We start from the raw sequence: 26,926 nt of genomic DNA on the forward strand, positions 1-26,926 counted from the left end.
TCATTGGTCTTGTAAAATTCTATCATGTGATCTCTGGCATCATTTCTGTCATCAATGACATATTTTCTAACTATTAGTGATTCTTCTTCATTTCCAACTTTTGTATTCTAATCACCAGTAATAATCAACACATCTTGATTGCATGTGTGATCAATTTCAGACTACAGAAGTTGGTAAAAAAAAGTCTTCAATTTCCTCACCTTTGGCTTTAGGGGTTTGTGTGTAAATTTGAATAATAGTATTAACTTCTCTTCCTTCTAGGATTATGGATATTATCTTTATCACTGATAGCATTGTACTTCATCCTTTTCAATTTTCCATTCCCAGCACAGTAGATCATATGATTCAAAAGGCCAAAAACAGTCAATTTCAGCTCACTAATGCCCAGTCTATCCATCTTTATGCCTCCCATTTCATGTCCAACAACTTCTAATTTTCCTACATTCATACTTCATATATTCCTCCTTCTGATTACCAAAATATTAATGGATGTTTGCTGCTTTTCTTCTCATTTTGAGTCATGTTCCATCAGCAAATGAAGGTCCCAAAAGCTTTACTCCATCCATGTCACTAAAGGTGACTTTACTTTGAGGAGTCAGCTCTTCACCAGTCATATTTTAAGTGCTTTCTAACCCAAGGGGCTCATCTTCCAGCACTATATCACACAATGTTTCATGGCTGTTCATAAAGTTTTCCAGTAATATATCAGACAGTGTTTCATTGATATTCATAACGTTTTCACTGGCCAATACTTTGAGAAGTGGATTACCCCTGCCTTCTTACAAGTCTATCTTAGTCTGGAATCTCTGCTGAAACCTCTCCACCATGGGCGAACCTGCTGGTATTTGAAATGCTGGTGGCACAGTCTACAGCCTCACAGCAACATACAAGCCACCACAATACAACAAACTGGCAGACAAGAGGTGGTAGAAGTACTGCAAGTATTGGTTTTTGCATTACAATAATCTTTATAAAGTGGGCCAATTCAAAATATGGAGTCCACAAATAATGAGATCAAATGTATGTAGGTAAGGAGTTTTGGCAGCACAATGGTTAAAACATTCGGCTTCTAACCCAAAAGTCAGTGGTTCAAACCTACCAGTTGCTCCATAGGCAAAAATGGGGCAGTCTGCTTCTGTAAATATTTGCAGCCTTTGAAACCCCATGGGCCAGTTCTACTCTGTCCTAAAGGGTTACTATGAGTCAGAATCAATTTAATGGCAGTGGGTTTGAGTTGGTTTGTTATGTAGGTAGCTCACCTGTAGGCTTATAATCAAAGACTTAGGGAATTATATTTAATGTATTTATGATTATGTTCTGAAAGGAGAGTTCTGATAGTGCAGTGGTTAAAAGCACTCAGCTGATTACCATAATGTCAGTGGTTGAAACCCATCAGCTGCTCTGTGGGATAATGATGTGGCAGTCTGCTTCTATAAAGATTTATAGCCTTGGAAACATAACGTAGGAGCTCAGATTTGTCTTATAGGGTTGCTGTGAGTCAGAATTGACTCAATGGCAGTGGGTTTATGATAGAAAATTTGAAATAAATGAACTTTTTTTCCATGACGGTTTTGGGAGACTTGGAAGAGTAAGGAAGATAATAATTAAATATCACACAGTTATTGTCACATTGCCTCATTTTGTGTTGCACAGATAATGAATTAGAAAGAATTGGTGAAAAGATGCAGAGATTCCAAAATAGAAGCACCATGGTATGTATGGTCAAAAGCTGTAGGGTCCAGCCTTGCACCGAGTTCATGTGTGATCCCTGAGCAAGCCAATCACTCCTCTAAAATAGAGGGGCTGGAGCATTGGTTCTCACATCTTTTTCCTAATGAAAAAACTTTTTCTTCAAATAAAATTTTATTAAGGATATCAATTAAATACATTTTGTTATGGATTAAATTATTCCCCCCCCCCAAAAAAAAAAACAAAAAACATGTGCTGTAAATCCTACTATACCTGTGGTTATAATCCCATTTGGGAACATTTCCTTTGATATGTTAATGTGCTGTATTAGTGTAGAATGTGTTTTAAATCAATGTCTTCTGAGATTTAACAAAGTAGATTAAGCAATGAAAAGATGTTGTTGTGTTGTTATGTGCCGTTGAGTCGGTCCCGACTCATAGCGACCCCTCCTTGGTTTACCGAGGTAATATCACTATGAAAGTAGATTGCCCCATCTTCCTTCCGAGGAGTGGCTGGTGAGTTTGAACCGCCAGCCTTCTGGTTAGCAGTCAAATGCCTTAGGCACTACGCCACCAGGGCTCCCTCTTAGTTCTCTAGGACTGCAGTAGCAGAAATACCCAAGTAGATGGCTTTAACAAACAAGTATTTATTCTTTTACAGTTTAGGAAGCCAGAAGTCTGAATTCAGATTGCTAGCTCTCAGGGCTTGGTAAAGTCCCCTCAGTCTCGGGCTTCAGCTCAGCCTCTTGTTCCAGGTCCACTGGAGCCAGGAAAAAAAAACAACAAAACTCACCACCTTTGAGTCAATTCCGACTTATAGCGTCTCTCCCCCACCACACACATCTTGGGTTTCTGAAGCGGTATCTCTGTAGAAGTAGATTGCCCAGTCTTCCTTCCAAGGAAGGTGGTTTGAACTGCCAGCCTTCTGGTTACCAATCAAATGCCTTATGCACTATGCCATCATCTACTAATTTATGCAGCTCCTGGCTTCTGAGTCTGACAAACCAAAGGTCACCTGATAAAATGGCACAATACCAAGATCAGCAGGTAACATGGCAGGACACTGATTGAAGTGCAGGAACTGGATGGAGATGAAGACTTGGCCAAATGCAGTACCCAAAGATGGCATATAAAAGCTTCTCCATATATATTGGAAGCAGGCCACACCCTGAAGCTAACTCCCTTTCAACTACTCAGCTGCTCACAGCAGATTCCACATGGTAGTGATTACCATCTTATCATGGGGAATAATCACATCCACCTGCCATGCCACTCAAAACCATGGCCCAGCCAAGTTGACACACAATGTCAGCTACTACAAACAAAAGAATCTAAGCAGAAAGAGGTGCAGAAAACCAAACTTCAGTACAAGTGGGATCAATACTCACTTCTAGAGACCTAAGCCAGTGACCTTCAAATTGCTTCTAATCCACTCTCATGTGTTGCTTCTAATTCACTCTCAAAGGCTGATTTTTCAGAATAGATGGCTAGACCTTTCTTCTAAGACACATCTGGATGGATTCAAACCTCTGAACTTTCAGTTAGCAACCAAGCACATTAATTGTTTCGCACCAACCAAGGACCACTCTAGAAGGCTAAGGTGGACTAAAAGCAGATATTTCTCCAAGACAGTCTTCAACTCTCACCCTTATTTAAAATTTTGATGTGAAAATCATTAGATATTCACTATTCCCCATTGGTGAATCTACTCTTTTCAAATATAGAATCTTTTCAATTTAATCTTTAAACTTCAATCCCAAAATTACTTCCAACTCACACACAAGATGTATATCTTGCTGGATCTAAAGTAATACTTCTGGTCATGCTGAAAGCACAATGTGATGACAACAAGGGGTCTCCAGGATGGGTCTTCTTCTTCAGGGCAAGAAGTTTGTACCAGGAAAGAATGAGAAGGAAGGAAGAAGACACAAAGTAGAAGGTCTTCACAGTTAGATCATAGTTCTTACTGGCTATGTATCGACTCTCAGGTAGCCTAATGCCTAAGGCACTTGACTGCTAACCAGCAGGCTGGTGGTTCAAACCCACCAGCCACTCCTCTGAAGAAAGGTTGGGCAATCTACTTCCGTAGTGATACTGCCTCGGAAACCCAAGAAGGGGTCGCTATGAGTCATGTCCGACTCGATGGCACATAACAACAACAGTGTATCAACTTTATATATCCAAACCCTCACAGAAGGTCATTCTGTCTGTTGCAGCAGAGATTTTCAGATCTATGAGGAAAGAACATCAAACAAACACACTGTCTTTTTCCTAGGATAAACAAATTACATCTGAGAAAACAAATGGAGAACAAATATCTCTTTTAATTCACCATCTGACCACGTCTCTTCCCTTATCATCAGGACTCTATTTTTTTTAATACTACTTTGAATTGCTTTTCTATGCTGGTATATCAAATTAGATGATACTGACCTGACTTTCCATATTAACAGGGTCATTACCAGTTCCTTGCTGTTTTTGTTTGTACTCTGTCCATTTCTCATAGAAGGACTACATCATCTAAATCATTCATTAATTTTGGTAGCAAACTAAGTCTTTGCTTTGTCGGTAATTTTGCTGGTTTGTTTAGATGCTGACTGACCTTATTTATTAAAGCAAATAGAACCTGGTAGATGAGGTTTCTTGCTAATAGCAAATAAAGGTAAATTGTATTTGTGCAAAATGATCTCAGGCCAAGGTAGCTCTTAAGGTTAAAATCATTATTATTTGTCCTGGGTTTTACACAGAGAACATTTCTGGTTAATTTGCCAGGAAACAGAGCAAATGACTTGTCAACATCATCCTGATTTGGGATATTTAACAGTTTGTACATCTTGTTTGTGAACTGAAGGGCCACTTAACACTAATGGCTGTTTTTAAGGTTAAATTTGTTTTAAAACTACAGCCATGGAAATACAAAAAAATAAATTCTTACAAATGGTGGGCTTCTAATATGAAGATAGTGGAAAATGTCCATTTGACTTGGTACACAAAGGAAACCAATGTTGAACCAGTTTGAAGTTTACCTGACTCCCTGATTGGGAAGCAGGATTAGGGAGTCTTGCCACTATTTGACCAAATCTATATAAGCAAATATATTCTATGGGTAAAATATTGAATGATTCAGGAAATATCAAAAAGGCATATGGAAGGAATATACAAAGTCACCATGCAAAAAGAATTGATCAATGTTCAACCATGTCAGGAGATAGCATATGATCAAGGTTTAATTGTATTAAAGGAAAAATTCCAACTGTACTGAAGAATTGTCAAAAGACAAGGGTCTAATAATTGACAGAATACCAATTGAGATGATTCAACAAATAGATCCAGTGCTGGAAATAATCACTTCTTTATGCCAAGAAATTTGTAAGATAGCTACTTGGCCAATCAACTGGAAGAGGTAGATATCTGTGCCCATTCCAAAGAAAGGTGATCCAACAGAATGTGGTAATCATCGAACAATATTATTAATATAATATGCAAGTAAAATTTTGGTGAAGATAATTCAAAAATGGTTGCAGCAGTAAATTGACAGGGAACTGTCAGAAATTCAAACTGGATTCAAAAGAAGAAGTGGAATAAGGAAGATCATTGTTGATGTCAGATGGATCTTGGCTGAAAGCAAAGAATATTAGACAGGTGTTTACTTTGTTTTATTGACTATGCAAAGACATTTGACTGTGTGGATCACAACAAATTGTGGATAATATTGTGAAGAATGGGAATTCCAGAACATTTAATTGTGCATATGAGGAACATATACATAGTCCAAGAGGCTGTCATTTGAACAGAACAAGGGGAACTGCATGGTTTAAAATGAGGAAGGGCATGTGTACTTATTCAATCTGTGTGCTGAGCAATCTGAGAAGCTGGACTATATGAAGAAGGATGCAGCATCAGAATTGGAAGAAGATTTATTAACAACCTGTAATATGCAGATGACATAACCTTTCTTGTTGAAAGTGAAGAGGACTTGAAGTACTTAGTGATGAAGATCAAGGACTACAGCCTTCAGCATGGATTTCACATCAATACAAAGAAAATAAAAATATAACTGGACCAATAAGGAACATCACGGAAAATGGAGAAAAGATCAAATTTGTCATATTAAAAGATTAAAGTTGTTCATTTTACTTGGATCCACAAATCAAAAAAAATAAATAAAAGAACCAAAGAAGTAGCAGTCAAGAAATCAGACATTATATTGCACAGGGCAAATCTGCTGCAAATGATCCCTTTAAAGTGTTGAGGAGCAAAGATGTGACTGTGAAGAGTAAGGTGTCCCTAACTCAAGCCATGGTATTTTCAATGGCCTCTTATGCATGTGAAAACTGGACAATGAATAAGGAAAACAAAAGAAGAGTTGATGCCTTTGAATTGCGGTGTTGGTGAAGAATATTTATTTAGGTCTTCTTTAATTCCTTTCAATAAGGTTTGAGTTTTGTTGTACAAGTCTTGCACTTCCTGGTTCAAGTTATTCCTAAGTATTTTATTCTTTTTGATGTTATTGTAAATGGAATTGGTTTTTAAATCTCATTTAGAATGTTTATTGCTAATCTGTAGAAATACAATTGACTTTGTGTATTAATCTTGTATTTTGCAACTTGGCTAAACTCTTTTTATGAATGGAATTATATCCCCAAAAAATATGTATTGTAAACCCTGACTGCTATGCCTATGATTACAATCCTATTTGAGAAAGCGTCATCTTTCTTATGTTAATGAGAAAGGGTAGTGTTTTAAATCAATCTCTCTTGAGACATAAAAGATATTATAAAAGCAAGCAAGAGAAGCAGAGATGGGGGGAAGAGAGGGATCAGGGTACCTGAAGATCACCTAGGAGCAGAAACTCAGAAAAGACAAGGACCTTCCTCCAGAGTCAACAGAGAAAGACTTCCCCTAGAGGTACATGGGGTCTGTGCATGGGGTCGCTATGAGTCGGAAACGACACGACAGTACTTAACAACAACAACAACAGAGGTACACCATGAATTCATACATCTAGCCGTGTAAATGGTAAGAAAATAAATTAGTTTGTTAAAGCCATGAACTTGTGGTATTTATGTTATAGCAGCATTCATTCCGCTGTGCATGGGGTCACTATGAGTTGGAGATGACTCAACAGCACCTAACAACAAGAGCAGCATTAAATAACTAAGACAGCTCCATTGCTAGCTCCAGTAGTTTTTCACTATGTGGCTAGCAACATGAACTCTTGACAGTGTGCTTGACTTCTTGGATTCAAATTTCAGCTATGACACTTACTTTTGCTAGTAGGCCAAGTTTCTTAAATACTTTGTACCTTAGTTTCCTCATCTGTAAAATGAGGATACTAGTAGTACTTTCATTGTGTAGTTATTGGATGACTAAAAGAGTACTCCTGCTACTACTAACCATTGCACATTACCATTTTCTCATCATCAAAGGAGTGAAAAATGCAAATCAACATAAATGGCCAACAAAGAAAATAATGGATTTAAAGGGTTATAACTAAATATTGGAACACTATTAGACCATTAAACTCATCTGTCAGTTTATTATACTGTGGTGGCATGTATGTTGCATTTTTTTTTTATTATGACTGTTTTAACCTGGTTTTATTAAATATTGCTTCTTTGGGTTCTATTTATAGCAACTCCCAGAACATTTTCATGTAATGATTTAAAGAAGTCATATTAAAATACAAGTTCCATATAAAGCTTACCACAGTTTTACAGTATTCAAAAATGAAAGACTGTCTTCAGTTAAAAAAAAAGGGGGGGGGACTAATACACACAAAACATAAGAAAGCAACTAAATAAAGAAATTTGGCATTTTCATAACTTTATAGTATACAATATTAAATCTATTTACTAGAATATTAAATCTATTTACTAGAATATTAAATCTATTACTGGCAAGTGGATGTATTACCTGGTTGGAAATGTGCCCCATTTAAGCACTCTCTACAAAAGATTAATGGTCTTTCTGACGAAAGAAATCCACCTGAAATTTTTACTTCTTAAAACCAAAAAGTTGTTTTTATTTTTCAAACTGATGATAGATATCTTAGGCTGGATTCTCTAGAGAAGCAAAACCAGTGAAGCTTAGAGAGAGAGAGTAAAAAGTCATCTCAAGGACATGGCTCACTCAGTTGTAGAGGCTGGCAAGTCCCAAATCCATGGGACAAATGTCAAATTAGAAACTTCTCCTGACTCACACAGCTGCAGGGGCTGACCAACACAAGATCACCTGCTGGCTTCAGAGGATGATGCATCCAAGAATGCCAGGTAAGATGGTAGATTGTTGGCTCACAGACTGTGAGGGCAGCAATCCCAAGAGCAGCAGTCACTGGTCCAAATGTAGGACCTGTAGATACTGATGAGCTAGATCAAGATCCAGCAGAACTCCTGATAATTTTCCAATGACATCCATATATTCATAGGAAACAGGCCACAGCCCTGAGAAAATTCCCATTCAACTGATTGGCTGCTCACAGAACATCTCATCATGGAAGTGATTACATTATATCAGATCTCAATATAACTGCTTAAACCAGTTAGAATCATGGTCCAGACAAGTTGACGTACACAAGTTGTGTACTTAACTATCACAGTAGTGCAGATATTTGTTGTTATTTTGTCACATTTGTCAGCTTTCTGGGTTAAAAAAGAATAGTGTTTATGCATGCACAGCAGAGGACTCTGGTGGCTCAGTGGTTAAAGCATTTGGTTACTAACAAAAACGTTTGGCAGTTAGAACCCCATTGGCTGTTCCACTGGAAAAAGTAAGGCAATCTGCTTCTGTGTAGATTTACAGTCTTGGAAACCCTATGGAGAGGTTCTACTTTGTCCTACAGGATTGCTATGAGTTGGAATCGACTCAATGGAAGTGGTTTTCAATAGAGGGCAGTTTAAGATTAGCCACGAAATCATGAACTGTGGCAAGAATTGTGCATCCACCTTATTATAGTGGATTCATCTCTGCAACCTTTTCAGAAGTTGGATTATTTGCAGACGAATATAGCATCAGGATTGGAGGAAGACTCACTAACAACCTACAATATGTAGATGACACAACCTTGCTTGCTGAAAGTGAAGACTTGAAGAACTTACTGATGAAGACCAAAGACTACATAGTCTTCAGCATGGACTGCACCTCAGCATAAAGAAAGTAAAAACCCTCACAACTGGACCAATAAGCAAGATAAGCATAAATAGAAAAAAAAAAAAAGAGAGAGAGAGAGAGAGAGAGATGGAAATTGCCAAAGATTTTGTCTTACTTGGATCTGCAATCAACACCCATGGAAGCAGCAGTCAAGAAACCAGATGTCATAGTGCACTGGGCAAATCTGCTGCAAAAGACCTCTTTACAGTGTTAAAAAGCAAAGAATATCACTTTGAGGACAAAGGTGACCCAACCCAGACTATGTGGTACATTCAATTACCTGATATGCATGAAAAAACTGTACAATGAATAAGGAAGACTGAAGAAGAATTGATGCCTTTGAATTATAATGTTGCTGAAGAATAGTGAATATACCATGGATTGCAAGAACAAGCAAATCTTTCTTGGAGGAAGTAAGCCAGAAAGCTTCTTAGAAAGGAGGACGGCAAGACTTCATCTTGTGTACTTTGGGGAAATGTTACCAGAAGGGACCACTGCCTAGAGGATATCATGGCTGGTAAAGTAGAGGGTCAGTGAAAAAGAGTAGGATCCTCAATGAAATAGATTTACACAGTGGCTGCAACAATGGGCTCAAACACAGCAATGATTGTGAGGATGGTGCTGGATTGTGCAATGTTTCATTCTGCTGTACACATGGCTGCTACTCAATGACACCTAATAATAACAACAACATTCTACAATTCAAAATCATGGTCTTGAATATTATATGAAGACATTAGACAATTTTCATGATACAATGTTAAAGAAAAATGGCAGGATTAAAAAATGTCTGTACAAACATCTGTATACACACATACAATATCTATGGGTTTGTGGACCTACATACACACATACACTTATACATTGTTCTTATTGTTGTTAATTGCTGACAAGATGATTTCTACTCATGGCAGCCCCTATGTGTGTAGAATAGAATTGTTCCATAGAGTTTTTAAGGCTATGATCTTTTGGAAACAGATGGCCAACATGACAAGAATAGACATATGCACACCCATGTTCATCGCAGCACTATTTACAACAGCCAAAAGATGGAAGCAACCTAGGTGTCCATCAACTGAGGAATGGATATCCAAACTATGGTACATATACACGATGGAATACTATGCAACCCTAAAGAATAATGTGGAATCTGCAAAACATCGCATAACGTGGATGAACTTGGAGGACATTATGCTGAGTGAAATAAGTCAATCACAAAAGGACAAATATTGTATTGGTCCATTTTTGTAATAGTCAAGGAAATGCTTATCTATGGAAGGTCATTTTCTTTGTTGGTTACCAGGGGTGAGAGAGGAGGGGAGGGAATGAAAAAAAAAAAGGAAAAAAGAAACAAGAAACAGATGGCCAAGTTTATCTTCCAATGGGCCTTGATTGAAACACCAACCTTTCAGCTTGTAGCCAAACACTTAAAATAGATAACGAACAAAATACCTGTAATGGTGCTAATAACGAGTATTTACTTCATTAGAGAAGTAAAATTTTATAAGCTATTTGATTTATTTTTTTGTTCTTTTTGTATCGTGTATTATACTATATACGATAAAGGAGCTTTGGTGCTGTAGTGGAAAAGGCATTTGGCTGCTAACCAGAAAGTCAGTGGTTCAAACCCACCAGCTGCTCCATGGAAGGAAGATGGGGCAATCTACTTCTGTAAAGATTTCAGCCTTGAACCAATGGGGGTTGCTATGAGTCACAATTGACTCAATGACAGTGAATTTGGTTTTTGGTTTTAAATACAATAAATATTTTATAATTATAATCAGAAAAGTAATAAACTTTGTGGTTAAAAAATTTAAAAATACAATTATATAAAATGTCAAGGAGCAATTCATATAAAAATATTTTAAACAATGTCCTTTGAGTATTTATGTTATACTTCTTAAGACTTTTCTAAATAATCCCTAAAATTGAAAATTGATGATGCGCAGGGGACATCAAGTTCAAGTGGCATAACATATTACACAAAAACATTGTTCTACATCTTACTTTTGTGAGTAGCAACTAGGTTCTTAAAAGCTTGCAAGCGGCAATGTACATGAAACGATAGGTCTCTCCTCCTCCAGAGCAAAGAATGAAGAAAACCAAAGACTCATAGGAACAATTAGTCCAAGGGCCTGGTAGACCATGTGACCCTCAACCTATATGACCCTGAGACCAGAAGAACTAGATGGTGCCTGGTCACCACCATCAACCACTCTGAGGGGGAGGAGATCCTGGATAGAGTGAGGGAATAATGTGGAACAAAACTCAAAATCATAAAAAAAAAAAAAAGGTTTTCTGGTCTGATAGAGCCTGGTGACACCTCTGAGACTATGGCCCCTAGTTACCTTTCAAGTCTGGAACTAAACTCACTCCTATGGCTTCCTGACGTAAATGTTCACCCCACAGGCATATGGGGTGAACATTTACATCAGGTAGATACATTCATTGTAGTAATCAATTGGGAGAACAGAAGGGCAGTGTTTGCACAGGGAGACAGCCTCTGGGGGCAGGAGTGCATGGGAGGGAAGGACACAGGGAAGAGGTAACTATGGGGAGGCAGTGGGAAGAAAGCTGCTACATTGTGGGGAATTGCAGTCAGTGTCATGAAACAAAATGTGTACTATCTGCTGTAGGGAGAATGAATTTGCTCTGTAAAATTTTTTTTAAAAAAGGACAATATTTTAACATTTTAGTGTGCCACACCAAGATTTAATGCGACACTAGTCTAACTAAAGTAGTTTGATTTTTTTTTTTTTTTTTTGCTGTGATCATTTTATTGATCTAAACTCAATAAGAAACAAGTATATAAATGTAATTGCTAAGTGGCAAAAATGTGACTTGAATATGAAAAATTGAGACTAATTTATTAGAATATTAAAGCTTATTTCTCTTTTGGTGAGGCATTTTAAGTATGCGATACATTTTACTTCTGTTACATGTGCTATTTTCCAGTTCATTTTATTATTCACTTCTGTGGTCATTCATTCAAAAATTATACAGTTACCATATCCAGGGCACATTTTAGTAGAAGTTTTATTATTCATTAGATTCTAATGACATTTTATTATTTTATTAGTAAAAAGAAAAAAATTTATAGTATAGCAGAAAAGTAAAATTTCCTTAAAAATAAATCTTACACTGCAGAAGCTTAGACAACCCCTCTTTAGTTTTCTGAACACAATCCATCAACAGTTTTAAGATCCTATTTAATTGCACAGCTGACACTTATTTCATAACTACTTAAAAAATTTGGAGTTTCTTAAAAAAAATACTTCTTTGTCTTTTCTTTATTTTTTCATACTTTCATGTGATAAGAGGAGAATGTAAGCTCTGAGTAGGAAGTGGGGAAAGTGCCAGGATACAGTTGTGCGACACCTAAATATTTGCTAACTGAATTATCATAATTTTTTGCATTTAATTCTTTTGAGATAAGTATCATGGAATCTAGGCATGCTGTGCTGTTTATATACTTTATCATAATTAATCCCTTTGTGGACTCCCACTCCACATTATTTTCTGCCACTTGTCATCATTATTTTCATTCTTCCCTCACCTCCTCTTACTGGATATATATTTCTTGAAGACTAAGCATTAAAATCGGAAGGAAGGTTGGGCAATCCTAACTTCTATAGTGATACTGCCTCGGAAACCCAAGGAGGGGTCACTATGAGTCAGGGCCGACTCAATGGCAAACAACAACAAGCATTAAAAAATCATAAGGATAAATAATTAGATATCTTATATTTGCAAAGAACCTTAGGCTAACAAAATACATCTACAAACATTATCTAATGGGATACTGAAAACAATCCCACATGATAGAACACATTTTATTATTTTGACCTCATCATGATAAAATGAAGACTTACATAGTAGAACTCAGAATCACTTTCACAAACTTTAGAAACTAAATCTTCTAAAACTAATTCTTTCCACTCTTCATTTTTCTCATACTACAATGATACAGATTTGCTTTTCTACATGCTCTAGTTAGACAGCCCAGGTAATAATATACTGGACAAATACATTTGAACAAAGGAAAACTGACAGTCATAACCCTTGTGTGATCTGGTGCAAAATGAAGTTCCTCAATGTATCAGACTCCTAGGGCTGCCACAACGAAATACCATAAACTGGATGTCTTATAAGATGAGATATTTATCATCTCAGAGCTCTAAAAGCTGGAAATCTGAATCCAGAGTGTCAGCAAGGCCAAGATTTCCCTCTCAATTCTAGAAGTCCTTCCTTGTTTCCTCCAGTTTCTGGTAGCCTGGTGTTTCTTGAAAGTCTTTGGCTTTCAGATATATCTTCAAAAGGCTAAGTTCCCCCTGTGTGTCTCTTCTCTTTCGTTAGGAGTCACTCGGATTGGATTAGGATCCAGCCTACTCCAGTATGACCTGATGCTAACAAAACTGGTAACATCATTAAAGATCCTACCCCTCCCTGGGTTTCTGAGGCAGTATCACCATGGACATAGATGGCCCAATCTTCCTTCTGAGAAGTGGCTGATGGGTTTGAACCACTAGCCTTCTGGTTAGCCTTAGGCACTACGCCATCAGAGCTCCTTGAGTTTTAGAGATTTTTATTTCTAAATAAGGTCACATTCATAGGCACTGGGGGTCAGGACTTCAAAACATCCTTTGGAGGACAATTCAATTCCTAACACTGAGCCAGAAAAGGTATGTTGAGGCACCATAGTTTTCAGAATGGATTACTAGGGAGGTGGCCAGCATTAAAAACAAAGAGGCAAGAAATAGAAAGATATAATTCACTCACTTTGACATTTTTGTCACAACTCTTGAAAGGAAATTGGCTTATGTCAACAATCTGGATTCAGGTGGTGGTGATGTTGTTGTTGTTGTTATGTGCCATCAAGTCAAACCTGACTCATAGCAACCCCTCCTTGGGTTTCCAAGGCAGTATCACTACGGAAGTAGATTGCCCAAACTTCCTCCCGAGAAGTGGCTAGAGGATTTGAACTGCTAGCCTTCTGGTTAGCAATCAAGTGCCTTAGGCACTATGCTACCAGAGCTAATTTATGCAAGGAGAGTTGATGATCATTCAAATCAAACAATAAGCTCCCACCAAAGTTTACTACTGATAGGATTCTCTGAACTGCAAACTCATGGGCAGACTCTTTATCATGCATCTTTGCATACTTCACATCTTGCACAATGCCTAGCACAAAGTAAATATTCAATAAATAGTTACTACGCTTCAAATAAAGTGTCATCTGTGTGTATATTCTCAACATATTGCTTAGAGTACAGGAGATTGGGTAATGTTTGGGGTGAGGAATTTCATAGAATCCATGGTGTGCTTCCTACAGCTTCTCCTCACTGCTGTTTGTTTATGTTGCGATGAGGAAGCTAAAACTTATAATAGAAGCCTAACTGATGTTCTGCTCTGAACCCAAGATATGAATACGGTGACATTTGTTGTCATGTCACAGGCTCAGTGAGAAATTGATTTTCTAGCAATATACAATTCAATAAAATCAAATCTGTTGACTCCTGGCCTCTCTCTGCCCTGACCTAAAATCAATTTGATTTTATCTGAATTAACTTACAAACCTCAATTATTTTTACCTTTATCATATTAAAGAATTGATTTAATTTTTTCTATTTTTCAACTGACTGCTCAAATACTAAAATAAAATAAAACAAAATTTACAGCCATTGAGTCGATTCCAACTTATAACAACCCCCATTGGGTTTCCAATGCTGTAAATCTTTACAGAAACAGACTACCTAATCTTTCTGCCATGGAGCAGCTGGTGGGTTTAAATTCAACCTTTTGGTTAGCAGCCAAATGCCTAAATCACTACACCATTAAAGCTCCTTGCTCAAATACCACAGCATCAAAATTTTTCATGGACTATCTATGAGGAATTTTACTATTTATTAGAAGTACACTCTATTTTAAGCCAAACTTAGATTTACACAAGGCGTTCTGGTGGCACAATAGTCAAGAGCTTGGTTGCTAACGAAAGCTTGGCAATTTGAACCCTCCCGTCACTTCATAGGTGAAAGATCTGGCAATATGCTTTCGTGAAGATTACAGCCAAGAAAACCCTATGAGGCAGTTCCACTAATGGGGTCCTGAGTCGACAATCAACTCAATGGCACCTAACAACAACAATGATATTCATATAAACCCAGAATAACTAGAGTTTTCTGTTTGCTGGGGAAAAGATTAATCTGTGTTATAACTGTAATTTAATAAGTTCTTAATACTATTTGGTAGTTAACATTGAATTTGATTTATATGCAACTTTTTGGGTATGTATTCACTACATGGAATAAGATACAACTATTAGGAGACTTTCAGCATTTCAAACATTGGCTCACAACCAGTCCTTATATTTTAATATTTGTGCGGGCACTGATTTCTAAATTCCTTGACAACAATAAAGTTAGTGGTTTGATTTCTCTTAAATGGTATCTACTTGCTAAACAAGATCTGATTCTGACTAGCTACAACTTTGCTCTCAACCTGTGAATCAAATGGAGTTTTGTGACTAATTCAAGATGGAATTACTTATCATGGCATGGTACCCTGCTTTTATGATCTGATCCTGGCCAAGGAAATCAATGAATAAATTGTTAAAATTAAAAGAGGGGAAAAGTCTGAAGTAGGAGAGTTTGCTTTGAAAGTGCCTTTTAAATTCTTAGCCCAGCTTTGAAAATAGCTTCTTTATGAAGGTCTGAAGCTTTGCCATTTTACTTACAGACTGATTTATATCCTCTAGTGTCTTTGACACAGTCTTGGATATGCTCCGGTGTTATGTGGCTTGCAATGGGAAAATGAGCATCCAATCAAAGGGGAAAAATAAAATCCTGAAGAAATGGTGCTTATTTAAAATTATAAAGTATAGGAAGACTGTTGTTGTTGTTGTTATGTGCCTTACAGTCGGCCCTGACTCATAGAGACCTCTTTTTGGGTTTCTGAGGCAGTATCACTACAGAAATAGGATTGCCAACCTTCCTTCTGAGGAATGGCGGGTGGGTTTGAACCTCCAACCTTCTGGTTAGTAGTCAAGTCCCTTAGGCACTATGCTACCAGAGCTCCTATAGGAGGACTAGAGCTGTCACTTTTAAAGTTCCTTATTTTCAGGAACTCACATTCTATTTTTTAACCAGGAAATAATTAGCCAGAGTTTTCAGTAAGCAAAATTATTTCTCCAAATTTGACTTAAATAAAAAGATATAAATCACAATGAATTGAGTCAATAACAAAGATTTAATTAATGTTTTTGTTTTTGTAGTGAAGTCAATGGTCATTTATCCCAGTGTCTCCTATCTCTGCTCCTACACAATTATCCAATGAAAAGATGATCAGAACTCTGAAACCCTATAAGACATGCAGATCAACAAAGGAAAACCATGTTTTTAATAATTTATTTTGTTTGTTTTATTGAGGCTATGAAGCAAAGCAATATACTTTAGAAGAATTTATATCAACTATTAAACACTCAGTCTTAACAAACTCACCTTTGTAAGGTGAGTCTTTTTGCAATATAAGTCCTGTATCTGACCACTTATCACCTTCATAACCTCCACTCATGACGAGGATAGAAAGCAGCCAATATGCAACTATACAGGTTGTGAAAATATTGAAACACTTATGACCAGGTATACAGACTGTTAACCATTGAGCTGCGCCCACCAAGTACCCCTGGCAGCCAGCCACTCTGACACCTCCAAATACCCCTCTGACTGTCCTTGATATTGTTGTTGTTGTTGTTGTTATGTGCCGTCGAGACACTAAAAAGGTAGCACCTGACACAACAGGGAGCCTACTATATTTTGATCTTTCTGACTGATCAATACTATAACATATGAACCCTAAACCTGCTCTAGCAAAGGTATCACTATCCACTATCTCTTGCCACAGCCTCTAATCTGGTCTCTTGCTACGATTATTGCCCCCTACTATCTATTATTCGACTCATAGTCAGATGGGAGCTCTGGTAGCATAGTGGCTAAGACACTTGCCTGCTAACCAGACAACTGGCAGTTCAAACCCACCAGCCACTCCTCGGAAGGGAGGTTGGGCAATCCTACTTCCGTAGTGATACTGCCTCGGAAACCCAAGGAGGGGTTGCTATGAGTCGGGGCCGACTCGATGGCACATAACAACAACAACAACAACTATCTATTATACAGGCAGGCAATATTATTATTAATGTAAATTCTTCTTTAAATGCTTCCCTTCTTTAAATCCTTCAGCAGTTTATCATTACACTAAATGACCTCCTAGGCCTGCATGGCCATTAGTAATCTGGACTCCATCTTTAACCACATCTTCTGCCATGAATCTCATTCACTGTATTCTGGCATCACAAGCTTCCTGCTTTGATCATCTCAAAGTCTTTCCACTTGCTGTTTCCTCTAACTGGGAAGTTGTCCAGATTGTCACAGGCTACCTCTTTTCAACCTTTCAGGTCTCTGTCTATACATCATCTCCTCACAAAGACCTTGTTGTTGTTGTTGTTGCTGTCAGGTGCCGTCAGGTCATCTCCAACTCATAGCGACCCTATGCACAGCAGAACGAAACACTGCCCAGTCCTGTGCCAGCACCACGATCTTTCCTATACTTAAGCCCATTGTTACAGCCACTGTGACAATCCAAAGCATGGTTGAGGGCTTTCCCTTTCTTCATTGACCCTCCGCTATACCAACCATGATATCCTTCTCCAGGGAATGATTCCTCCTGACAACATGACCAAAGTATGTGAGATGAATTCTGGCCATTCTCACTTCCACGGAGTATTCCAGCTGCATTTCATCCAGGACAGATCTGTTAGTGCCTTCAGCAACCCATGGTACTCTTAGCATTATTCTCCAACACCATAACTCAAAAGCATCAACTCTTCTTTGGTCTTCTTTATTTACTGTCCAGCTCTTATGCATATGAGGCAATTGAAAATACCATGGCTTGTGTCAGGCACACCTTAGACTTCAAGGAGATATCATTGCTCTTCGTCACTTGAAAGGGATCCTTTGCAGCAGATTTGTCCAATGCAATACGTCATCTGATGTCTTGACTGATGTTTCCATTGGTGTTGATTGTAGAACCAAGTAATATGAAGTCCTTGACAACTTCAATCTTTTTTTCATCCATTGTGAAGTTGTTTTTTGGACCAGTTGTGAGGATTTTTGTTTTCTTTTTATTGAGGTGTAATCCATACTGCAGACTGTACTCTTTAATCTTCATCAGTAAGTGCCTCAAGTCACCCTCACTTTCAGCAAGCAAAGTTGTGTCATCTGCGTACCACAGGTTGTTAATGAATCTTCCTCTGATCCCGATGCCACACTCTTCTTCATATAGTCCAGCTTCTTGGATTATTTTCTCAGCATATAAATTGAATAAATATGGTGAAAGGATACAACCCTGATGCACTCCCTTCTTGATTTTAAACCATGCAGAATCCCCTTTTTCTGTTTGAATGACAGCCTCCTGGTCTATGTACAGGTTCTTCATGAGTATAATCAAGTGTTCTGGAATTCCCACTCTTCTCAATGTTACCCATAATGTAACAGAAAGACCTTATATGATGAAAATCCTATATAAAATGGTATTTCACCTCTGCCTCATGCTTGGACTGTCCCTAGTCATCATCTTTCCCATTATACTACTTTATTTGCTACATTACCCTTATCATGTTTATGTACATAGTTGCCTTCTTACTTATTTTGTGTCTTTTCTACTAAAGGATAATCTCTGTGAGACAAGGAACATTCATGGCTTTTCATGACTATCTATTCCTAATGTCTAGTAAAATATCTGTGTTGCAATTTCCTTCCCTTGTGGCTGCTCCTTTCCCTCTGAAATAATTACTCTTACCCTCAACCATCCCTGTCCAAATCCAGCCTATCTATTAATTAGCAACTCAGATACCATCCTTCTCTCACCATCCCATAGCTTGGAATCCTCCTTCTCAAAGCATCACTATCCATATTCCTCTGTTGCTATTAAGACTTTAACTGGTGTACTTTTGTTATTTGCAAATTATTTTCTTTTTTCAGTGGACTATAAGCACATTGAGAGATTAATCTTTAACCCAGAGATGAGCCTTCATTTCAATCATTGCTAAATTTTCATCCAAAATGAGCTTGCTTTTCCATTTAATAGTTGAGCTCTTTCTTTAGGATAAACCTTAGCTTTAGGTCATGAGACAAAGAAAGTCTTCATAAATTTGTAGTCATGGTGAGTTAATTTTGGCTGATGGGGAAAGGATCTGTGACAATTCCCCTCAGGACACATTGCTGCTTGCTTAGGAAAGCTTAAATATAGTTTATAAACTTTAAGAAAAATAAGGTAGAACAACTCCCTTAAGAGATTCTTTCCAGATGTTTTTAAGTAAAGCTAGATCCTTATAATCACTCAATGTTCACTAGTCTCCCTGCTCAAGAGTTCATCCAACTACACAACTCATATTTCTTTTCTAATAAAAACACTTTTAAGCCAATAAAAGTATTTACTGGCATTGACATACCAACATGAAAATTGAACATTTTCATTTTTTTTAATGAGAAGATGATCTAACTGCAAAATAAAGTATCTGTAATTCTTATAAATTTTACCTTTTATCAACAAACAATTATTTATGGAATTATAACAGTTTAGTGCCCAAAACTTGCATAGAATACAAATAACAATAATCAAAATATATTAAGTGCATACTATGTTCCAGATATGCACTTAATATATGTTGGTTATTATTATGTGTTGGTTATTACTATGTGCTCTGTTGGTGTAGTGCCTAAGGCATTTGACTGCTAACTAGAAGGCTGGCAATTCAAACCCACCAACCACTCACAGAAGGAAGACTGGGCAGTCTACTTCTATAAAGATTTACCGCCCTGGAAACCCAATGGGCTCACTATGAGTCGGAATCAACTCTGTAGCTATGAGGCTTTTGTTGTTGTTGTTGTTTCTTGTTCGTTTTTATATGCCAGATACTGTTTGAAGTACTTCTTATGCAATAACTCATTTCCTGGTAATACTGACAACAGCTCTCTGAGATAGATGCTATTAACTATTAACATGATCATCAACATTTTAAAGATGGAGAACCTGAGGCACAGAGAAGAGAAGTTAAGTACTTGTCCAAGGTCACAAAAGAAGTAAATGGCAGAGCTGCAATTTGATCTGAGCCAAATCTTGCTTGAATTTGTGTGGAAAACACACTTTTTACTTCCATTCTCTTTGAGCTTCTGTCTTAGTTCCTTAGTGATACTATAACAAAAATAGCACTTTAATTGAGTGGCTTTATGGCACAAAACTTATCTTTTTCAGTATAGGAGCCTAGAAGTTCAAATTCCAGGTGCCAGTTCCAGGGGAAGACTTTGTTGGGGTTTTTTTGCTCTGAAGGAAAAATCCTTGTGTCAGCTTCTCTAGCATTCTTATCAGTGTTTCTTGGCGGTCTCCATGTGGCATCTACCTTTCCATATGAATGCTTGCTTGCATCTGACCTAACTGCTCTTTTTATATCACACCATACACTAATATGACATTCTTAACAAAGAAAACTCTATTCCCAAATGGCATTTCGTCCATAAGTATTGTTGTTCTTTGTTGTTGTGTGCCATCGAGTCGGACCCAACTCATAGAGACCCCTCCTTGGATTTCTGAGGCAGTATCACTACAGAAGTAGATTGCCCCATCTTCCTTCCAAGGAGTGGCTGGTGGGTTTGAACCGCCAGCCTTCTGGTTAGCAGTCAAGTGCCTTAGCCACTATGCTACCAGAGCTCCCTTGTTAGGTGCCATCAAATCAGTTCTGATTCACAGTGACCATATACACAACAGAATGAGACTGCCTGGTCCTGCACCATTCTCCCAATCACTACCATGCTTGAGTCCATTGTTATGGTCACTCTGTCAATCCATCTCACTGAAGGTCTTCCTTTTTTCAATGAACCTCTACTCTACCAAACGTGATGTCCTTTTATAGACACCAGTCCCTCCTGATAACATGTCCAAGATGTGAAGCAGAGTCTTCCCATTCTCACTTTTAAAGATCATTCTGGCTGTACTTTTTCCAAGACAATTTGTTCATTCTTCTGGCAGTCCATGGTATAATTATTCTTCACCAAAACCAAAATTCAAAGTCATCAATTCTTCTTCAGTCTTCCATACTCATTGTTCAGCTTTCACAGGTATATGTTGTGATTGAAAATATCACAGCTTGATTTAGGTGCACCTTAGTCTTCAAAGAGACATATTTGCTTTTTAACATTTTAAAGAGGTTTTCTGCAGCAGATTTGCCCAATGCAAAAAGTCATTTGATTTCATGATTACTGTTTCCATGAGGGTTGGTTGTGGATCCAAGTAAAATGAAATCCTTGACAACTTCAATCTTCCCTTGGGTTATCATAATGTTGCTTATTTGTGAAGTTGTGAGGATTTTTGTTTTCTTTGTGTTGAAGTGTAATACATACTGAAGACTTTAGTCTTTGATATTCATCAGTAAATGCTTCAAGTTCTCTTTGTTTTGAGCAAGAAAGGTTGTGTCACCCTCATATCACAGTTTGTTAAAGAATCTTCTCCAATCGTGATACCACATTCTTGTTCATTGGGCCCATTTTCTCAAATTATTTGCTAAGCATACAGATTGATTAAGTGTGGTGAAAGATACAACCCTGATGTACATCTTTCCTGATTTTAAACCACACAGTATTCCCTTGTTCTGTTCAACTGACTGCCTCTTGGTCTATGTTCAGGTGCCACATGAGTACAATGAAATGTTCTGGAAATTCCATTCTTTACAATATTATCCATAATTTGATGTGATCTATACAATTAGGAGCTCTGGTAGCATAGTGCCTAAGGCACTTGACTGCTAACCAGAAGGCTAGTGGTTCAAACCCACAAGCCACTCTTCAGAAGGAAGGTTGGGCAATCTACTTCCATAGGGATACCTCCTCAGAAACCCAAGAAGGGGTCACTATGAGTTGGGTCTGCCTCGACGGCACATAACAATATAACATACATTTCAATGCCTGCCTTTGCATAGTTGATAAAACAGAAGTAAACATCTTTCTGGTAGTCACTGCTTTTAGCCTAGATACATCTGACATCAGCAATGATATCTTTCATTCCACATTCTTTTCTGAATCTGGCTTGAATTTAGGGCAGTTTCCTATCGTTGTACTGTTGCAATCATTTTTGAATTATCTTCAGCAAAATTTTACTTGCCTGTTATATTAATGATATTTTTCAATAATTTCTGCATTCTACTGGATCATTTTTTTTTTCTTTGAATGGGCAGGGATATGGATCTCTACCATTTTGTTGCCAGGTAGCTGTCCTCCTCTGGGCATAGATAAATGAACACCTCCAGTGATGCATCCATTTGTTGAAACATTTCATTTGATATTCCATCAATACCTGGATACTTATTTTTTGCAAATGTCTTCAGGGCAGTTTAGATTTTGTCCTTTAATACCATTGGGTTTTGATCATTTATCACTTCCTAAAACAGTTGAATATTGACCAATACTTTTGGTACAGTAACTGTGTATTCCCTTAATCTTTTTTTTTGATGTTTCCTGCATCATTCAGTATTTTGTTACACAATCCTTCAGCATTTCAACTAGACTTTTTCTTCAGTTCTTTCAGCTGGAGAAATGTCAAACATGTTCTCCCCTTTTGGTTTTCTAACTCCAAGTCCTTGTACATTTCATTATAGTAATTGACTTTGTCTTATTGACCTGTGTTTTAAAATCTTCTGTTTAGCTCTTTATCTTGTCATTTCTTCCATTTGCTTCAGCTACTTCCCATTCAAGAGCAACTTTAGAGTCTCTTCTGACATTCATTTTGGTCTTCCTTTCCTGTCTTTTTAATGACCTTTTGTTTCCTTCATGTATGATGTTCTTGATGTCATCCCACAATTCATCTGCTTTTTGATCATTGGTGTTGAATGCATCAAATCTATTCTTCAAATGGTCTCTAAATTAAGGTGTATTATAATCAAGGTCATTTTCTGGCACTCATGTTTTAATTGTCTCCAGCTTCAACTTGAACTTGCATATGAGGAGTTGATGGTTTGTTCCACAGTCACCTCCTGGCCTTACTTTGGCTAAAGATATTGAGATTCTCCATCACCTTTTTTTCACAGATGCAGTCACCCTGATTTCTGTGTATTCTATCTGGTGATGTCCATGTGTGTAGACACCATTTATGTTGTTGAGAAAAGATATTTGCAATGAATACATTGTTATTCTTGCAAAATTCTATCATGTGATCTTCAGTGTCATTTCCATCAGCAAGGTCAGGTTTTCCAACTACTGGTGATTCTTCTTTGTTTCCAACTTTTGCATTCCAATCACCATGATAACTGGCACATCTTGATTGCATGTTTGGGCAATTTCAGACTGCATAAATTGATAGAAATCTTCAATTTTCTCATCTTTGGCTTTGGTGGTTGGTGCATAAATTTGAATAACAGTAGTACTGATTGGTCTTCCTTGAGGGGTATGGAAATTATCCTATCACTGACAGCATTGTACTTCAGAACACATCTTGAAACAGTCTTTGTGACAATGAATGCCACACCATTCCTCTTCAATTTGTCATTCCTAGCATAGTAGATCATATGGTTGTCTGATTCAATATGGCCAAAACCAGTCCATTTCTGCTCATTAATGCCTAGGAAAATTGAAAAATTGGTAGCTGTCAAAAATGAAATGGAACACATGAAAATCAATAGCCTAGACATTAGTGAGCTGAAATGAACCAGTTTTGGCTATTTGGAATCAGACAACCATATAATCTACAATGCCAGGAATGAAAAATTGAAGAAGAATGGTGTGGCATTCATTATCACAAAGACTGTTTCAAGATCTGTTCTGAAGTACAATGCTGTCAGTGATAGTATAATATATATGCCTACAAGGAAGACCAGTTAATACTACTATTATTCAAACTTACTCACCAACCACCAAAGCTGAAGATGAGAAAATTGAATATTTCTACAAACTTCCACAGCCTGAAATTGACTGAACATGCAATCAAGATGTGTTAATTATCACTGATGACTGGAATGCAAAAGTTGGAAACAAAGAAGAGTTACTGGTAGTTGGAAAATATGGCCTTGGGGATAGAAATAATTCTGGAGATCACATGATAGAATTTTGCAAGAACAATGACTTATTCATTGCAAATACCTTTTTTTTCAACACCATATACAATAGGGATACACGTGGACTTCACCAGATGAAATACACAGGAATCAGATTGACTGCATCTGTGGCAAGAGGCAATAGAGAAGTTCAATATCTTCAGCCAAAACAAGGCCAGGATCTGAATGTGGAACAGACCATTAATTGCTCATGTGTAAGTTTAACTTGAAGTTAAAGACAATTACAACAAGTCCATGAGACGCAAAATATAATGTTGATAATATCCCTCTTGAATTTAGAGACCATTTAAAGAATAAATTTGATGCACTGAACACCAGTGACCGAAAACTAGAGGAATTGTGGGATGAGATCAAGAACATCATCCATGAAGAAAGCAAAAGGTCATTAAGAAGAAAAGAAAGGAAGAAAAGACCAAAATGGATGTCAGAAGAGACTCAGAAACTTGCCCTTGAGTGGAGAGTAGCTAAAACAAGTGGAGGAAATGACATGATGAAAGAGCTGAACAGAAGACTTCAAAGAGCAGCTCAAGAAGATAAAGCAATTTACTATAATGAAAAGTGCAAAGACCTGGAGTTAGAAAACCAAAAGGGAAGACAAACTTGGATTTCTCAAGCTGAAAGAACTGAGGAAAAATTTAAGCCTTGAGTTGCAATATTGAAAGATTCTATGGGCAAAACATTGAATGATGCAGGAAGCATCAAAAGAAGATGGAAGGAATACACAGAGTCACCGTACCAAAAAAAATGTGGTGGATGTTCATCCATTTCAGGAGGTGACATATGATCAAGAGCCAATGGTACTGAAGGAAGAAGTCGAAGCTGCACTGAAGGAGTTGGTGAAGAACAAGGATCCAGGAATTTACAGAACACCCATTTAGATGTTTTAACAAATGGATGCCTTGTTGAAGGCACTCAGTCGGTTATGCCAAGAGATTTGGAAGACAGCTACCTGGCCAACTGACTGGAAGAGATCCATATTTGCACCCATTCTGAAGAAAGGTGATCCCACAGAATTTGGAAATTATCAAACAATATCATTAGTATCACATGCAAGTAAAATCTTACTGAAGATAATTAAAAAAGAGTTGCAGCAGTATATTCATCTAGTGCCTCACTGACAGGAATATACCACAGATAGGATGGCCTTAATAAACAGGAGTTTATTCTTACAATTTGGAGGCTTTAAGTCCAAGTTCAAAGTGCCAGGCTTTAGGGGCTGGTGGAAGCCCCTCAGCCTTGGGCTTCAGCTCTGACTTCAGCTCCCGGCCCACTGAAGCTAGAGGCTTTTCTTCACTCAGACAGCTGCTGGCTGCTGAGGCTGCCAAGCCCAAGGTTGACAAGTAAAAAGGCACAGTCCCTATGTTACCAAATGACACAGCAGACCATTAATTCATGTCCATTGTAAGTTCCAAGGTCGGCAGAGCATGGCAGGCTGCTGAACGATGACTGAACTACATGCAGGGTCCAAACGTGCCATAAGCTTGAGACCATTCTCAAAGTTGTTTCTTATATATGGGAAGCGGATCACATCTCTAAAGCAGCTGCTCAGCTGCTTGTGGTAGGTCCCGCCATGGAGGTGATTGCCAGTCTTATCATGGGGAATAACTACCACCAGCTGCCCAACCACTCAACCAGGTCCAGCCAAGTTGACACATAAACTTAATCATCACAAGTTATAATATTGCAATATTCTATGGGCAAAATATTGAATGATGCAGGAAGCATCAAAAGAAGATGGAAGGAATACACAGACTCACAGTACCAAAAAGAACTGGTCAATCTTCATCCATTTCAGGAGATGGCAAATATCCAAGAACCAATGGTACTGAAGAAAGAAGTCGAAGTTGCACTGAAAGAAGTGGATGAAGAACAAGGCTTCAGGAATTGACGGAATACCCATTGAGATATTTCAACAAACAGATGTCCCGCTGAAGGCACTCATTTGGTTATACCAAGAGATTTGGAAGACAGCTACCTGGCCAACTGACTGGAAGAGATCCCTATTTGCACCCATTCCAAAGAAAGGTGATCCCACAGAATGTGGAAATTATAGAACAATATCATTAATATTGCATGCAAATAAAATAGTAATGAAGATAATTCAAAAATGGTTGCAGCAGTATATTGACAGAGAACTTCCAGAAATGCAAGCTGGATTCAGAAGGGGATGTGGAATGAGGTATATCATTGCTGATGTCAGATGGATCTTGACTCAAATCAAAGAATACCATAGAAATGCTTACTTGTGCTGTATTGACTATGCAAAAGCATTTGATTGTGTGGATCATAACAAATTATGGGTAACATTGAGAATGGGAATTCTAGAACACTTAATTGTACTCATGAGGAGCCTGTACATAAACCAGGAGGCTTGCATTTGAACAAAACAAGGGGACACTGTATGATGTAAAAGCAAGAAAGAAGTGTGTCAAGGTTGTATCTTTTCAGCAACTTATTCAATCTGTATGCTTACCAAATAATCTGAGAAGCTGGACTATATGAGAAGAACATGGCATCAGGATTGGAGGGAGAATCATTAACCACCTGTGATATGCTGACAACATAACTTTGCTTGCTGAAAGTGAGGATGACTTGAAGCACTTACTGATGAAGATTGAAGAATACAGTCTACAATGTGGATTACATCTCAATATAAAGAAAACAAAAATCCTCACACTTGGACCTATAAGCAAAAATGGAGAAAAGATTGAAGTTGTGAAAGACTTCACATTGCTTTGTTCTACAACTGACTCAATGCAAGCAGCAGTAAGGACATCAGATGATGTATGTTGTTGTTATGTGCTGTCGAGTCAGACCCAACTCATAGCTACCACTCCTTGGGTTTTTGAGGCAGTATCACTACGGAAGTAGATTGCACAACCTTCCTTCCAAGGAGTGACTGGTGGGTTTGAACCACCAGCCTTCTGGTTAGCAGTCA

Source organism: Orycteropus afer, unplaced genomic scaffold, assembly GCF_000298275.1.
Source record: "Orycteropus afer afer isolate SDZICR_OR568_19922 unplaced genomic scaffold, OryAfe1.0 scaffold00275, whole genome shotgun sequence".
NCBI lineage: Eukaryota > Metazoa > Chordata > Mammalia > Tubulidentata > Orycteropodidae > Orycteropus > Orycteropus afer.